This window comes from Cydia pomonella, chromosome 11 (assembly GCF_033807575.1).
Source record: "Cydia pomonella isolate Wapato2018A chromosome 11, ilCydPomo1, whole genome shotgun sequence".
Classification (NCBI taxonomy): domain Eukaryota; kingdom Metazoa; phylum Arthropoda; class Insecta; order Lepidoptera; family Tortricidae; genus Cydia; species Cydia pomonella.
The window spans coordinates 12,680,724-12,691,543 of NC_084713.1; positions in this window are offsets into that span (position 1 = coordinate 12,680,724).

Genomic DNA, 10,820 nt, shown 5'->3' on the forward strand with positions numbered 1-10,820 from the left:
TTTACTGACCAAATTATATAGTACAGAATACAATATTTCGGCATACGTAAAACTAGTCATATATCATAATCTAAGGTGTTACCTACTAAATGTGTAAATGTAATACAATCCCAAATTAAAACAGAATTTATCATCATTGTATGAAACACGTCACTGCTATACTCGGTACCCTGGAACATCTTTACAAGAGCTGGTTGTACCGCTTCTCCAGTTTCTCGTTATTATGACCCAGCATTGAAAAACAAAAGGAAGTGTTTTTGTAGAAAAAGGCTTTCAATAGAGAAGTAAAAGTCTCTTTAAATCCTTATTCATATTACAAGTTACAAATGTTCATGAAACGGGCTCCAGATCGTTGGTCCAACTGCATCTTGTGAAGGTTTTAATAATACGAATGATAGGTACCTAGTGTTTTTTAAGAAAAACAACACTAAACTGTGAAGAAGTCAAGAGCCGCTTAAGTGGGTCGTTGTGAACTGCGTGTTACTTAACCTTTTGAACGTTTTCTCATAAACAAAAGTGCAAAAGTGCTAATGTAGACCTTACTTGAAAATGTGAAGATTACTTTGACACCTATAGTTGTCCCTGGCGCTGTGGGCATGACTGGTGACGATGATTTTAGGTGCTATTGGCGTTCAAAAGGTTAAATTTGCGGCAGATGTCGCTTGTCCCTACATATATAGTTCGTGTCATTCACGATGACGCCCAGATTTGTCACATTTAACCTTTAAAACATGATAATATATGAGTCGAGGCACGCGTCTTCGTGAATGACACCATCTATGTCCGCTAGTATTCCATTTACATTCAGAATTATATTTAAATATAAAACATTTATTTGAATAGGTTACAGTTTTAGAACTTTTTTTTATATTCAATTTTTCACATGAAATAGCGTCTTCTATACCTAAATGAAAGAAGCCAATGTGACAAGAATATATGAGTGCGTCTTTTAGAAGGGGCTAACGCCAAATCGTAGTTTTATATTCATTTTTTACACGTTTTAATCAAGGGCAATAGCCATTTTAAAAAAAATTACACGGAAACTAGATTATATTTGCAAAGGCAGACTCCAACCAAAACCTTCCAAGGTTATATTTGACACGATAAAAAAAAAGGAAAACATTTTTCAATTTTTATTTTCAATTTTATATAAATCTTTACCCTGAATACCATATAGCAGTATAATTTTAGTACACTTGCATAAAACAGCAAGTGATCGCCGAAGTGAAGTAGTAGACCAATAGTGGGACCGGATTTTTGCCCTATAAGTTTCGATAATTCTAAAGAGTGAAAAGTGATGTTTATCTGGTATGGGACATATTTTTAAGCATATTTGTAATATATGAAGAAAATTTAGAACGAGCGTTAGATATAAATAAGGTATATATGTATTTTTATTGATGAATTTTGAATATTGAATTAAAGTACAAAATTTAAGCATCGTCTTTAATAATATGTATGAGGCTTTATGCTATCAAATTTTTAGAAAAAAAATCAACGTGCTACTTTGTCAAACTCAAATTAGCTTATTATTTTGTCAATATTGAATTAAAGTTTGAAAAATCCACAATATCATATCTAAATTCTTAAGTTAATAGGCAAGGCAAAAAATTAGAAGAATTGGATATGTGCTTTACAATTAATATGCGTTTTTTGTCCTGTAAGACCTAATATTGAATTAAAGTCCGTAGAGATAAGTCTATTACTATAAAATAATATATGCAGCCATTTTATGGAAAGTAAGAAATATCTGTGTGTAGCTTGCATTGTAATAGTAAAATCAACTTAAAAAGGCGCGAAATTCATAACCACGCCGCGCTGGTCCGTCAACATGTCGGCTCGGCGCGCGGGAGCCTATCGTAGCCGACCTAGTGAGCGATAGATACCTCGCCCCGCCCGCGCCCCCCGCTCAGCTTCGCAAGCGCTGTTTGTCTTTTCTTTCAAATCATTCATTTGTTTGTTTATCGTGCACATAAATTAGATGCGGACATTACATGAATTTAATTATAGAATAAAAGTTAATATGACTTCAAAATGAGTGAAAAATGTTTGATATGTGTACTGTACTGACTTAGTAACAGAGAAAAAACGAGGAATTGAGCAGCTAATAACTGCGAGCAAATAATCTTTCTTGGTGATGGGAAAGTTAAATATTTCTACGGGAAGGAGGAACTACGTTTCCATAAAAAGTGTAGATTATACATTGAGTCGAAGGCTATACCGGCGTACAAAAGACTAATGGAGGTGGCATCAGAGGGCTTACCGCGAACCACGTTCGACGTGCTGCCTCCCTGTCATACTTACGTACGAATTTACAAGTGCGACAGAGAGGTAACACGTCGAACGTGGTTCGCGATAGGCCCTCAAATGTACAGCCAAGTGACGATGATGAAAATTACATTTTCAAAACTTTTGTCTTTTGTTACCATTGTGTTAGCCGCCTGTACTTACTTTCAACATATATTAGTAGTTTATGTTACTGCTACATAATAAAAGGCATTAAAATACACGAGTGTGGGCTTAGGAAACGAACGAAGTGAGTTTCTTAAAAAGATCACACGAGTGTTTTAATGCCTAATTATCTTATACCTTTAAACGAGCAATTCTTGTATATATATATTTCCGGGATCTCGGAAACGGCTCTAACGATTTTGCTGAAATTTGGTATATGGCGGTTTTTGGGGGTAAACAATCGATCTAGATTAGTCTTATGTTTGGGAAAACGCGTGTTTTCGAGTTTTCATGCGTTTTTCTTTCGACGCAGAATATGGTCGCTAATTTCGTGTTGCCGGCCACTGTCCGTCTGGTCCAGCGGGTTAAGACGCGGACTGCTAAACGAGTGTTACGGGTTCGAATCTTATAATTTTTTTTTAAATTTTTATTGTTTTAGACAAGTTTAATTTAGTAAAAGAATGTAGTTAAGATTATCACCTATACACCACCATATTACAATAAATAGTTAGTTATAACCGAGCAAAGCTCGGTCGCCCAGGTACTGTATAGTTATTGCAGGTAGTTCGCAATCACATTTTTAGCACAGGCATTATAAGAGAGGTATGGGCATTGTTAATGTCATCTGGCTCTGTGTGGTAGGGCACAGCACAGCGGGTGTCATTCCAGCTCTAGAGCAGAACCCAACTGGGGAAGTACCTCCACCTTACAGAAAATCGCAGCCAAATAACACTAGACCCTACTCATAGTGTTGTGTTCCTGCCGGTGAGTAAGGTTGCCAGAGCTCAACGAGGGGTGGGAGGGTGTTAGGGTCGGCAACGCGCATGTAACTCCTCTGGAGTTGCAGGCGTACATAGGCTACGGATACTGCTTACCATCAGGCAGGCCGTATGGTTGTTTGCCACCGACATAGTATAAAAATAAATAAAAAAAACACACAATTAAAATATTTCATACGACATGTGCTAATTATTTGTCTCAGTGTAAACAAAAATATATCATAATTATGATATCAATTTTCAAATTCAAAATGGCGGACATGTTTTATAACTTATTTTAAGAAATTATGAGTATTTTAAGACTTTAAAAAGCAAGAAATTGTTTCTTGCTTCTGTTTGTATATGTATCATGTAGTATTTGATGTTTTCATTATTTTTGAAAGTCCTCAGGGTGCCGGTTACGAAAATGACATCCATTATGGAACCCAAGATGGCGGACATTCATTTTTCTTAAAAATCGGTATGGGTGTCATCTCCGAGGTTCTTCGAGGTTCCGATTACGAAAATGACGTCCATTTTGCAATCCAAGATGGCGAACATTATTTTTTCTTAAAAATCGATATGGGTGTCATCTCCGAGGTTCCTCGGGGATCCGATTACGAAAATCACGTTCATTTTGAAATCCAAGATGGCGGAAATTATTTTTTCTTAAGTCGATATGGGTGTCATATCCGAGGTTCCTCGGGATTCCGATTACGAAAATGACGTCTATTTTGAAATCCAAGATGGCGGACATTAATTTTTCTTAAAAATCGATATGGGTGTCATCTCCGAGGTTCCTCGGGGTTCCGATTACGAAAATGACGTTCATTTTGAAATCCAAGATGGCGGACATTAATTTTTCTTAAAAATCGATATGGGTGTCATCTCCGAGGTTCCTCGGGGATCCGATTACGAAAATGACGTTCATTTTGAAATCCAAGATGGCGGAAATTATTTTTTCTTAAAAGTCGATATGGGTGTCATATCCGAGGTTCCTCGGGATTCCGATTACGAAAATGACGTCTATTTTGAAATCCAAGATGGTGGACATTAATTTTTCTTAAAAATCGATATGGGTGTCATCTCCGAGGTTCCTCGGGGTTCCAATTACAAAAATGACGTCAATTTTGGCGGTTCTTATTGGTGCAGATTTCAAAAATAGAGATCATTTTAGAATTAAAGGTGGTTGATATCACGGCTACACACATCGACACCCATTTCAAAAAGTAGCGTCCGCCATATTTATTTTCAAAATAGATGCCATTTTTGAAATACACACCCCTAAAAACCCAGAAGACAACACCCATGACGACTTTTTCAAAAAAGTGACGTCCGCCATCTTTATTTCCAAAATGGACGTCATTTGTAAAATTAGTACACATACATCATACAACATGAAAACTAAAAACATTTCCATCCTCTTTTGGGCAGTTGTGTAAGTCTGTGATAACCCTAGGTAGGTACGGAGACCTTGAGCGGTGTCGGCATTTACGCAAACATCAAAGGCGTCGGCCCACTGTTACTTTTTACACTGTGCTTTTAGTGTGTAAACGAAAACGTCACATGATATATCAAAAGAAAAGTTATTTTATCTTATACCTTTAAACGAGCAATTCTTGTATATATATATATATATATATATATATCTGTGATCTCGGAAACGGCTCTAACGATTACGCTGAAATTTGGTATATAGGGGTTTTTGGGGGTATACAATCTATCTAGATTAGTCTTATGTTTGGGAAAACGCGTGTTTTCGAGTTTTCATGCGTTTTTCTTTCGACGCAGAATATGGTCACTAATTTCGTATTGCCGGCCAGTGTCCGTCTGGTCCAGCGGGTTAAGACGCGGACTGCTAAACGAGTGTTACGGGTTCGAATCTTGCCCGGTGTCTAACTTTTGTTTTTTTTTATATGTTCAAGTTTATATATAATTTTTTAATTTTTATTGTTTTACACAAGTTTAATTTAGTAAAAAAAAAGACCTATGTAATAAGAGAAATCTACAATAGATGGCGTTACTCTGTGACAAGTGCTGTAAGGTTAAAATCGATTGTAAATAATAATAATTGTCAGTTCACATTTTACTTTTTAAGTTTATGTAGATTATCACCACCATATTACAATAAATAGTTATAACCGAGCAAAGCTCGGTCGCCCAGGTACTATATTACTAACTGTACTAGGTTGCCTTTTTAACAAGTTGGTCCAGTCCATGGTTGCCTACATTTTATATAAAAATCGGTTAATCTAGGCGACCATTAACTGGACCAACTTTTTTAATACGGCAACTTTCAAATAAGCTTTCATTTGATATATCATACGATGAAATAACAAACAAAAAAAACTATCCGTACGCAATCTTACAAGGCAACCTACTTGAAATGTATCACTGTGAATTTTGTCTTACATTTATTTCTTATCAGAAATAAATAACATGAGTGTGCATATACCTTATAACGTATCTCTATATAACTATCGGTTATCAATATTAGCATTAGCGGTTAACAACAACATTCCCCTTAAAACAAATAACTATCGCGAGGAAAATACAAAGTCCAAACATCTGAAAAAAATCGGGAAAGAAAAGCTGCAACTGGCTTTTAAAATGGTACAAGGAAGGGTGGTTATCTGTATGAGAATGTGTTTTTTTTGTCTCTATTTGACCCAATGGTTGACTGGTAGAGAATGCCTTTTGGCATTAAGTCCGCCATTTGTGTTTTTTTTTTGTTTGTGCAATAAAGTTTAAATAAATAAATAATATTCATGTAACGCGATAACGAATTCTACGTGAACGAAACCGCGGGCAATACCTATTATAGTAACAACAAAATAACAATTTTCTATTGCTATTAATTTAAAACACGCTTTAGGAATTTTTTTGATGGACCGTAAACGCAGTCAAGGGCACCCCGCTCCCCACTACCGTTGTTCGCTGCCTCCTGCCACAGCGCGCGGCGCGCGCAAACTTGCCGCGCGTTTGAAACTTAACGTATTTATATAAGCAAGGAATGCATACATATCAGTAATGAGTGTCGCCGTGATTTTATATTTCTAAATTTTTGTTTAGTAACTGAGATCATTGTTGATGATCGATTATTATTAACTCTACAAACTTTAATTCAATATTAGCTATACTGCTTAACCTGAAATCAATATCTAGACAAGCACATTGTCTACATGTCTAACTTTTTACTAGAATACTAAGTTGATCGATAATATCGTAATTTTGCAATATCAGCAACTCTAATTCTATATTTACAAAATAACTCGTGTTTTTACGTTTACCAGAAAGCAGCTGTTCCAGATTTCTAAAAACTGAAAATTGTACATAAATATAAGTGTTATTCGATATGCTAAAGTTTTCTGTAACTTTAATTCTATATTTACTTAGTTATTAGCAAAAATTACAATATTTAAATATAACCGAAAGCTCAACCTTAAAATTTCTAACTTTTTACCAAAGTATTATTTAACATACTTCCAATGACATATCAAAAAAGAAAAAACTTTAATATTATCGAAACCCATTTTTGTTCAACCGCTGGTCTATAGGTACATATTGCCGAGGGATCTGACGAGAATTTTTTTAAACAGAAGTATATAATCTCAGAGAATTAAGATAAAAGGTAAAAACCCGCACGATGTCGCAAGTTTCATGCGGCACACCATATGTTTTGTACCATTCTAATTTCCTGGCTTTACGCCCCTTCTAAAAGTCAAGGATGGTCTCTGAATATTACGGTGTGCTTTTGTCGGGTGTGTGATGATGCCTGAGAATTTCTTTTTGTGTTCAAAGTGTACAGATGTTTTGTCCCTTAGTTAACGTGCCTAACATCAGCGTAACATGTTCATTATTCATGTTTAGATGATGTGTTGTATTTAAAATTATTTTAAATTATGAATCAGTTCTTAATTTCCTTCACCACCGTCCCCGGACACCAGCCGGAGCCCACAGTCTTAAACAGGGACGATGGCAAGCGGCCGAACGGCATGACTGGTTCCTTGGAAGCTGGGACGCTCCTTAATCTGCACATACCCTTGCACCATCCGACCTTCCAGGGACCTCGACCAAGGCCGGAACGGCCGCCGAAGCAGCCGAGCGCCTCAAACGGTGCAAATATGCATCCATTGATTCTGGTTGCATGTTTGAGCCGTTTGGAATGGAGACCCTCGGGCCCTGGGGCCCCAGAGCCCGTTGTATATTTAGGGAGCTAGCGAAGCGTCTCATTGATGCTACGGGTGACCAGGCGACGAGATAGCCCCCCCATTTTTTTACTTGTATATAGATATGTTTCTTTACTTTAGTTATATTTTTTTTGTATTTTATGCGTTTTAATAAGTTTTTATTATTATTGTAATTATTGTAAATATTATAAATAATATTTCCTTTAGGCTTCCACTGCCAATTTTAAAAGCTGCCAATTTTGTTTGTACAGATGAACGTTTTATAGTTTGGCTAACCATGGCCTCCAAACCCTACATTTGTTATTTACTGTCAGTGGCGGGGCAAGACCAAAATTTTATGTGGGCACGGTACATTTCGCGAGGCCCTCTGGTGGCGTAAGAAAGAACGAATATTTTTACGTTGTGTCCGAGATATAGGTACTTTTTTGAGGCGTGAGGCCCCTCGGACGCGAGGCCGTAGGCGGTGGCCCATTTCGCCCACGCCTAATAACGCCGCCTCTGTTTACTGTCCTTTTCAGTGATGGCGAAATAGTTGGCCAGACATATATAGTTAATTAGGTGTGATATTTTCTAATTAGTTTACAGTTTGCCGTAAACTTTTTATAAAAGACGTTAAAAAGACATTTTCGTTTATTTCCATATTTTTTTTAATTAGTTTACTTAAGTAGCTAAGTACATTGCCGCCTAGGAATTGTTATTCGTAAAGAGTTATTCAGAGTTTGTTGAAATCCATTGATTAATAGTAAAGGAATAATAGGCTATATTGTGACAGTAACTAGATGGCGATTTGTTGGCCATGTACATAATTATGAGGGGTAACAAGTAAAGTTCCATGACATCTAGGACTGTAGTAGACCTGATGTTTTTCACTACTTTGTGTGTCTTATACAATAATGATTTTAATTTGCTGGCCTAAATCATATATATTTAGATATCGGATTTCGGGGGCAAAATGAAAGGATAAGTAGGGAGGTCCTATATCGATTAACTCAACTATCGATGCCAGCTTTCTTTAAAAATGTTATTTTGTAAATATTATTTCGGACACAATGATAAAGCAAGTAACACAAAGCATACTTCAGATTATCGCCAGGTTATATGTACCACTACATTGTACATTGTATGTTTATATAATTGAATGACGTACCAAAACAGAAATAGCATAATGGGATGGTTATTCGGAAAGGCATTCTTGAAGAAAAACACTATGATCAGAAATCATCTGCAAGAGCTACTTACAAGCAAAGCTTGCAGCGATCACTACAGTAGTGTGTGGAAAAAGCATCGATAAATTGGCTTATCGATTTAGGAACTCCCAACCTGTCATTTCAGTTTGCCCCCAAAAAACCGAGGTTTGTTCATATTAAATCATCCTCCACACTGTTAACTCACAAGTCGTAAACCTTAATGTTTATATAATAAAACCGTAAGGTTTAAGGTAAGAATGTTGCTGTTATTAGTGTTAGTGCATTGAAATTAATGTTGTAGGAATGCCATAAATAACTATTAATGTATGCAGTGTAGTAGCATTTAGAAGTAGGTAAATGTTAATAAAGCACTTTTTTCGGCCTCGCGTATAGTTTTCGATGAGGGATTTGTGCCATATTAAGCTATCTGCTACATCATGAAAGATACTTTTTGGTAATATAGTTTCGTATGTATGTAAACACTTTATTGTACATAAGGCAGGTAAAGATACAATAAAACAAGAATTTTTGTAACTTAATTACAACAGATACACGGGTAAAAAAGCACACAAATAGAGCAATATATTGTAAACGCATTAGTTAACGTTACAGCAACCTATTAATTATTTTTTATTGTATAATATCTATCGAAATCATGAATATGGAGTTTCCTATAGTACAGTTCTCATATAGGGAAAACTTATACTTCAATTTCCGATTATTTCGTACCTAACCTTTTTTGTGTAGGTAGGTACAATTAGAGTACTCAGGTACTCCTATTGATTTATTTATTTATTAAAAATACATAAGCATTACAGATCATGTCCAAGTCGCTTACATACTAGTTACCAAAAAAAAAAACAATAAAATTAAACAATATAAACATTCAAATTCCATTAAAATACTTACGTCATTAGTTATTAGTGTAGTTATAAGTTTTGAATTAAATATGATTGTTAATTAGACATAATTTTGAATTAAATTGATTGTTTTTTTTTTTAATTGTATATTGTTATCTCAATTATCTTAAATTTGTAATAAGTTATTACAAATTTAAGATAATTTAAATAAATCAAACAATTTAATTCAAAATTATGTCTAATTAACAATCATATTTAATTCAAAACTTATAACTATTTAAGAACAACATTAGCTGTCGTCCAAAACTACCAACTTTGTCCACAAACACTATGTGGGGCCTGCATTGACATGGCATTGAGCAGCGTGACCGCCCTCGCGATGGGCGTGTTGCCGGCGCGGCGAGTGCGCACCGCGCGACGCGGACGACGGCCGTACATTTGGCACAAAAAGACCCAACCTCCCCAGCACACGAGGGTTATTCACCGTATTGTTGATAATACCATAATAGTGCATCAGCAACAGCTGTTTACGCCTTAGATCGAGCGTGTTGAGTCCTACCATACCTAATACGAATGGAGAGGGATTTGTTCGGTACATATATCGCGTGAACCGTCTCTGCACCCTCTAACATCATCCGGTATTTTTCCTCATTGGGGTCCTACGTTACAGCCCCGAACTCCAACTTACTTCGGACGTAGGCATTGTATAGCATCATTGCTATTCTGGTATCATTGAATTCAGCAGAAGTCCTCACAATAAACCCTAAAGTTTTGGTCACTGCTTTGCAAATATTTGTAATGTGCTTCCGAAAATTTTTCTCTACCTCCAAAGTGAGTCCCCAATCCATTACTTTATTCACTCTATCCATCAATGCACCCTGCAGAATATATTCAGCTCGAACAGGAGAACGAGCCCTAGAAAAAGTGATAATTTTACACTTTGACGCGTTAAAAGACAACCTGTTGGTATTACTCCACTCAACGACAGCGTCAATATCGCTCTGCAGTCTAGCGCAGTCTTCTCTCTGGCTCACCTGCAAAAACAACGAGGTCGTTCAGGTCGTCTGCAAATAGTAGGCACCTCGCAGAACTGACTACCATCGGCAGATCGTTTGTCATTAAAAGGAAAGTCGGCCCCAATGTGCTTCCCTGACTTACCCCTGAGCGAGTGTAGTATGGCTGCGACTTATACCCATCTATCGCAACGTATTGGCTACGACAATGCAAGTAGTTGGCAAAAAAGCTTAGAAGTAAAAGGCGTAAAACCTAGCGTAGCTATTTTTTTTTAGCAGAATGTCATTATCAACCATATCGAAGAGTTTGTTAAAGTCGAAATATGCCGCGTCAATCTGCAGATGGCGATCCATTGCCGCC